General features: G+C 42.0%; 1 long non-coding RNA gene across 1 annotated transcript; it reads right to left on the minus strand.

Moving 5' to 3' along the window:
* Positions 1-6224: 6224 nt before the first annotated feature.
* On the minus strand, positions 6225-6485 carry LOC121990056. The gene is made up of 2 exons (XR_006114427.1): positions 6376-6485; positions 6225-6282 (listed from the first exon to the last, which is right to left on the minus strand). It is a non-coding gene; the product is annotated as an uncharacterized LOC121990056 (long non-coding RNA).
* Positions 6486-6961: the final 476 nt, after the last annotated feature.

Raw genomic sequence — 6961 nt, forward strand, 5'->3', positions numbered from 1 at the left:
AATCCTTTCCGAGATCTGGAAAGGTCCAGTTTATCGCGGAGCTAGCTTACCTCTGAGGTCAATCTCTTCACCCCTTTCGTGGGTGAAACTCGTAGAAATACCTGGTCGCAAATGGAGAACTCTAAGGGTCTCCAACTCCGGTCAGCATAACACTTCCGGCAGTCTTATGCCTCTGACATCCTCTGCTGATAACATGGACCACTTTGCCTCAAGTTGAGCTCCATGAGGTCTCAACAACTGGGTCTCTCAGATTCTCTTCCTGATCGACGACTGAGCAACCATCGTAACAAGAATACCCTGCTCTGTCTGTCCCTGCTCCTCAATGTCTAACTCAGAGAAATCCTGAATCAAATCTGTGACCACAACTCGGTGGCAGGCTAAAGTCCCTCTAGACTTCCGGCTAAGTGCATCAGCAACCACATTAGCTTTTCCCGGGTGATAGCTAATGGTACAATCATAATTCTTCAGGAACTCCATCCATCTCCTCTATCGAAGATTAAGTTCCTTCTGAGTGAACATATATTTGAGACTCTGATGGTCAGTGAGAATCTCAATGTAATATCATAAAGGTAATGCCGCCTAATCTTTAGGGCAAAAATAATAGCGGCCATCTACAGATCATGTACAGGGTAGACCTTCTCATGCTCCTTCAACCGACGAGAAGCATAAGAGACTACCATATCGTGCTGCATTAGAACAGCGCTCAAACCCTGAATAGATGCGTCGGTGTAGAGGACATATCCGTCCTCTCCAAATGGTAAAAACCAAAAATCAAAGCCGACACTGGTCTCCGCTTCAGCTCCTAGAAGCTGGTCTTGCAATCCTCAGTCCAAGTAAACTTCATGCCTTTCATGGTCACGCGTGAAAGTAGCATAGCTATGCGGAAGAAACCCTCGACGAAAGGTCTGTAATATCCTGCGAGTCACAAAAGACTGCGGATCTGCTACACTGATTTCGGCTGCTCCCAACGGTAACAACCTCTATCTCCTGTGGAACCACGGTACACTCCTACTGGTGATCGTGTGTCCCAAACATCATAACCAAAGACAATCCAAACCAGCACTACTGATAATCACATATAGATGTTCTCGTCGAATCATCTCTAGATCTATACAAAGGTAGTGTACGTGACTCACCTCGGATCCGTAATAGATCACAACATCGTCCACAAAGATAATGGACACCTATCCAAACATCCTCAACATACCAGGATCATCGAGTCCCTGAAAACATCTAAGGCACTGAAAGCCTATATGGCAAAAACCAAGACACATAATGTCCGTATCACAGACATTCCTATCCATAAGATCTCCGATAATAAATCGAAAAAATCTGATCATCAATAACATAAATCACCAAAGAATAAATCCTCCAGGGTGAGAGCAACGCTCCATCACAGGAAACACCACATATGTGGGAGCAACGCTCTACCACAGGAAATCCTCAATATGTGGGAGCAACACTCCACCACAAATAATCTTAAATATGTATCTGCAATAAATATAAGAGCAATGCTCCGCTACCAGCAATCCGTATTATGTGGGAGCAACGCTCCACCACAAAACAATACCTAAGTACCCTAAGGCACCTAACTATCCAGCTAGAGACTGTACAAGATCTCTCTACCACAATTCGCTGTGGTTAGCCTAGGATATAACAACCTAGAAACTAATCAAATCCATCATCAACTCTATCAGCATCCTAGTGGGTCATCCACTGATAGGAAAATTAGTTGATGGGTTAATTCAACAAATGACATAATGCAGTCACTCCACATTCTGCATTCAGTATAAGTAGAATCATCATGCTGCTACCAATGTATACACCTAGCACACATGCTCACACAACATATGTATGATCAACAAAATCTTCCAATTAATATACACCAAACATACTCACAACTCCGGTATATTCAGTATGATACCTCCAACAATACATACCGAACACATGTGCAAAATCAATGTAGGTAAAATCAACAATACACCTCAAACAACACTCACATGACATATCTTCACCTATGCCAAGAGTATAACCAACATATACTTCCAAATAAGCATACTAAACCCAGGTGCACTCACATATCAAACATAATCAAAAAGATACCTCAGATACCACACCAAACACATATGTACATATCACAACTCAGATTAAATCGACAAAATGCCTCCATCAAAACACCACCGATGTACTTATACTACATCTCGGATTTAATCAACAAGATATCTTCAATAATACATCCAGATACATACACCGAACTACATAGCTATGATCCACAAGGAAACTTCAAACCATATCAGAACATGGATACATATACTACTTGCAAATGGGCAGTCTACCACATGACTCCTACAACACATAACAATCATAATATACATGTAACATAGACATGCAAAATCAGCACACCAGCTCAATCAAAGAGACCAACCTTATGCTACCAACACTCATGGGTTACCGGTATATCTAAACAAAATTCATGCATATGTATCAAGCATGAATACATCAATCAAAAGCAACCCAAAATAAAGCAGCCTAATCATCCAGTAACAACCCTGCTCTAGGTTCAAAGGAACTGGTATCGGACAAGAAAAATATACACACTGTGGTATAACATTGCCAGTCAATGTCATACACTACCAAGACTATATCCCATGGAAAAATTTTATCATCATAAATCCAAATGTACTCTCCCAGTTTACACAAGTAACGATTGTATCCCATAAGTGTTAAGCAATTAGCTCTACACTTCCTTACACCAGCGGGGTCACATATCCCAATCCACCCTCTAAGTTATCCCACCAGGTATATACAGTCCACGGTCAAAGTCTTCATGGAATAGGATACATCGATCCTTTATAACCTATCCAAGCCGACAATGATATATGGCTAAATCATTCCTTTCCACGTCAGTACAAAACATGTACTCAAATGTGCTCTAGATACATAACTAAGCACGAATAACCTAAAGGTTCGAACCTCTAAAAATAGAATATGGCAATCCTCTACTGATCACCCAATAAAACTAAATCATTCATCTACTAACTAATCAAGAATACCTTAATCCCCCACAAGCAACTAAGGTATATCCAACCACATAATATCATATGTATAAATGTGTACAACCCAAAAGAAAAAGTCAATATTTAGGAACATCAAGACACTCTCATTTTCATCCTCAAAAATATCAGCCCACATAATATCAGATGAATCAGTCTCTACTCCCCATGAGGGCAAGTTAGCATTCAAAACATCAAATCATTATTTATCCATGAAGTCCAATATCAGAGGAAGCAATTATCCATTTTATCATCCTTTTAACTAACCACAACTAACCAGATTATTAAAATCTCATAGGCACACTCAACCATAAACTCTCTAGCACCAAATTTATAATCTGATCACCAACCATAATCATCAAATCTGTGAATATCATAAATGACACTCACTATGTCACCATAAATGACAACCCAAATATTAGATCATCAAAATAGTTATCCACTAATAGATCATCAAACAACCACATAACATTTACTCTCATAAATCATTAGAAATCAACACATCACAATATCTGATCTCCCAATATCCCTCAACCTCAAATCATTCTCAACAATGATCAAACATGATAACCCCCAATGACCAATTCCCATCGTATCGGGTACCCTAATATCAAAAAGGTAAGAGTATAAAAACTCTACTGGCTAAGTCAACAGGAGTCTGTAGGTATCATCCATTAGCCAGCTAACAATAGCAGAGGCTGGTATGTGCCTCCATCTCCTAATAGTAGTAACAGAAGCTAAAACTACTGATGGTATAATATATAAAATCACCAGAGACTATAATCCTTGATCTCTATTAGGGTCGACCAAGATCAGTGGCTAACCCATCATATGTAATATGAGCTACAACAACCAAACAGGTAATAAAGATAAAGTGCTAATAGTTGTCCTAACTATCATAAAATAAACATCATACCTATTTGCCGTCTAGAGATGTTCCATCGCTGTCCAGTCCCCAACTTTTGACCTCAAAATTCCGAATGAGAAACATCGTCGGAAATCCATATAAATCCGAAACGGAAATCCGAAACATAACCATAACGAAAATCCGAAAATGCCCAGTTTGACTCGCAAACCTGGCTAACCCAAATATCCAGAATACCAACAACAGGTATCCGATAAATCTCCAGAACACCAAAAGCAGGTATCATAACCCTGCTCTGATACCAAATAAATTGGTATCAGATAAATCTCGAAAATCCAAAATACAAAAATCCAACAAGTATCGCCAAACTTGGCGCTCTGATACCAAGTAGTAAATAAATTAGTATCAGGTTATCCCAAACATCAAAAATACGAAAACAAAAGATCGTATACCTGTGCTCTGATACCACTAAATTGTCACGCCCCAGAGGAGTCCCTGTCCGAAGAAATTTCGGCAGCATTTCCCTTGTACAGCGGACAATCTGAAACTTTTCTACATCTCATATACCTCAGCCACAGGCGGCTGGAATAATAACAATCAATAAAAACACATTCTAGACAACCATCCACGCAGTTATATATAATCAAACAAAGAAGTAATACTCTGACTCGAAAACCACCCTACTCAACTACACTCGTAAAGCTCAAAACCGACGAACTCACCTCTTCTGCCGTCCAGGCAGGCGTGTAGTAGAGTAAATCCAAATCATACCAAAAGTCCATCCAACGGAAAGATTCCATACAATATCCATATGTAAAGTCCAAAACAAAACTAAAACAAAGTCTGATAGCGGAAAGCTAAAATAAAATAACAACTCAAAAACCAGCAGAGGAGTAGCACTACGTGCTGTGGGGACCAGCGACTGGAACTCCCTCCTGACAGCATCAACCTAAAAATAACAACAATGGAGGCGGGGTGAGTCCAACACTCAGCAGGTACAATTGATATGCAAAGTAAAGAAATAACACCTAGCACTAATCATGCGTACAGTCTCCTGATAAGAAAGATAAAAATGCATCTGAAGTAAACAGGAGAATACTGTACTAACCAGGTCCTGAGTATAAGGTCAAACAGTCCGAGTGGTATAGGGATCCTGTATGCATGTTAAACATAGGTATCCAAACAATATGCAGCATATAAATGCAGCAACCACAAACACAAGCAATAAATGCATCATGCATATGATGCCAATGATGCGTCCTGGTCACCCCTGACGCCAGTCGATCATCTCACACCATAGTGAGGCCGAGTGGGTAGGGCTGTGACAGCGCACTCTGTCGTCACTACTCCCGATGAGTGACCGAGTGGACGGGATGTTGTCGGAGTACACCTATCCTCCTACCCCAAATCATAGATGGGGAGCGCAATGCTCTCAACTCCCTAAGATAGCGGGAGGAATCCCTGCCGGATAACTCGTTGTGTCACACTACCCATGAGCGGACCAACGGTGCCTAACAGAGTCCCTAACACACACTGTCTGAATCGACCACTAACCCATGGTGGTGGTGTGTGCAGATCCATGTATGGCGATGTGCTCAACAATAATGGAGCGGACTATCGCACAGCATGCAATCATGCAAATGATGCATGGCAATAACCATATAAACATCCTGACCTAATCCATATATATAGAAAAGTGCACCCTAGGTCAACGAATCATATCGAATCAAAGGTACACAGAAGGTATAAAAACCTAGGTCCTGAACATGGTGAAGCATGGTATATCACTTCCCGTATAAGCATGTATAGACAGGTAAAGTATACATGAGATGCAATTCAATCAATCAATCAAGCATGTACCAAGATTTGGGTAGTGATTAACCGAAAGAAATAAAGGACATAATTAATGCAACATGTTAATTTCATTACTAAGCATATCAAAGACAAAAAGTCAAAAGTACCCGCCTCCGATAAAATGGTCCAAATCTGACTCCGAGATACTCGTCTCGCGTCAAGGTCTTGTATATTAAACATAAGGTCTAGTTTAGCTAATTCTATCATACCACAATTAGCCAAATTAAATTCTAATCCAATTTAAGAAGTTCTAAATTGGATCTAACTAATTCATCCAACAAAATTAATGAACCCTAATTAAATAAAATCAGTGGGTCCACCAGGGTTAGTTCCTTAACCCTAATCATAACATGAGATTAAAAATCTAAAGCTAATCCAATCTACCAATCTCCAACATATACCTAATCAATATACACGAAGCTCAAAAACCCTAAACCATACCTCAAATTTTTCGATGCCTCAGTGCTGCTCAAATCCTGAAGAACTTACTGTCGAGACCCGGAGAAGCTGCTGTGGGAACACAGTGACAAGTACCATAGTTATCAACCAACAAATTCAGCACAGGATCCAAATCAAAAATCCAAATACCCCTTTTTGCCTTACCTAACTCGCTACACCCTGTTCTCCTCACTGTCGGCGGCTGGTGGCGAAGAAGGAGGATCCAGTGGTGATGTCTAGGGCAGAAATGTTTGGCCGGCTTGGAAAAATTCCAATGGGTGGCAACCGAAGATCGGTAGGGCTCATATCTAGGGCTTGCTTCTGCCGTGAACAGGGCATCTCCGAGAAAAAGGAGGCAAGGCCGGCGGTGAGCTCAAACCTAGGGCACGGTAGAGGGGGAGGTTCGGTGGTGGCGAGAGGTGGCTGTCGGAGAGGGCGTCGGTGCTTAGGCTCGGCGTCGGGTCGGAGTGACAGCGACGCGGCTAGAGCCCGGTGGACCTGGTGGCCGGCGCTCGAAGAAAAGGAGAAGGAAAGGCCGGCGAGGTCGCGATCGGGGACCGAGAGCCAGCGGCCAGTGATCGAAATCTCACGGCAGAAAGGGCATCGGCTGTCGGCGCTGCTCCGTGCGTCGCCGGCGGCTAGGGCACAGGGGAAGGAGATCGACGTCGGCAGAGGAGAAGAAGCGATAGGAGAAGAGAGGCGTCGGCGCCGGTTAGAGCAAGGGAAGAAGGTTTCGGCTCGCGAGGGAGAG

This window comes from Zingiber officinale, chromosome 6B (assembly GCF_018446385.1).
Source record: "Zingiber officinale cultivar Zhangliang chromosome 6B, Zo_v1.1, whole genome shotgun sequence".
NCBI classification, from domain to species: domain Eukaryota; kingdom Viridiplantae; phylum Streptophyta; class Magnoliopsida; order Zingiberales; family Zingiberaceae; genus Zingiber; species Zingiber officinale.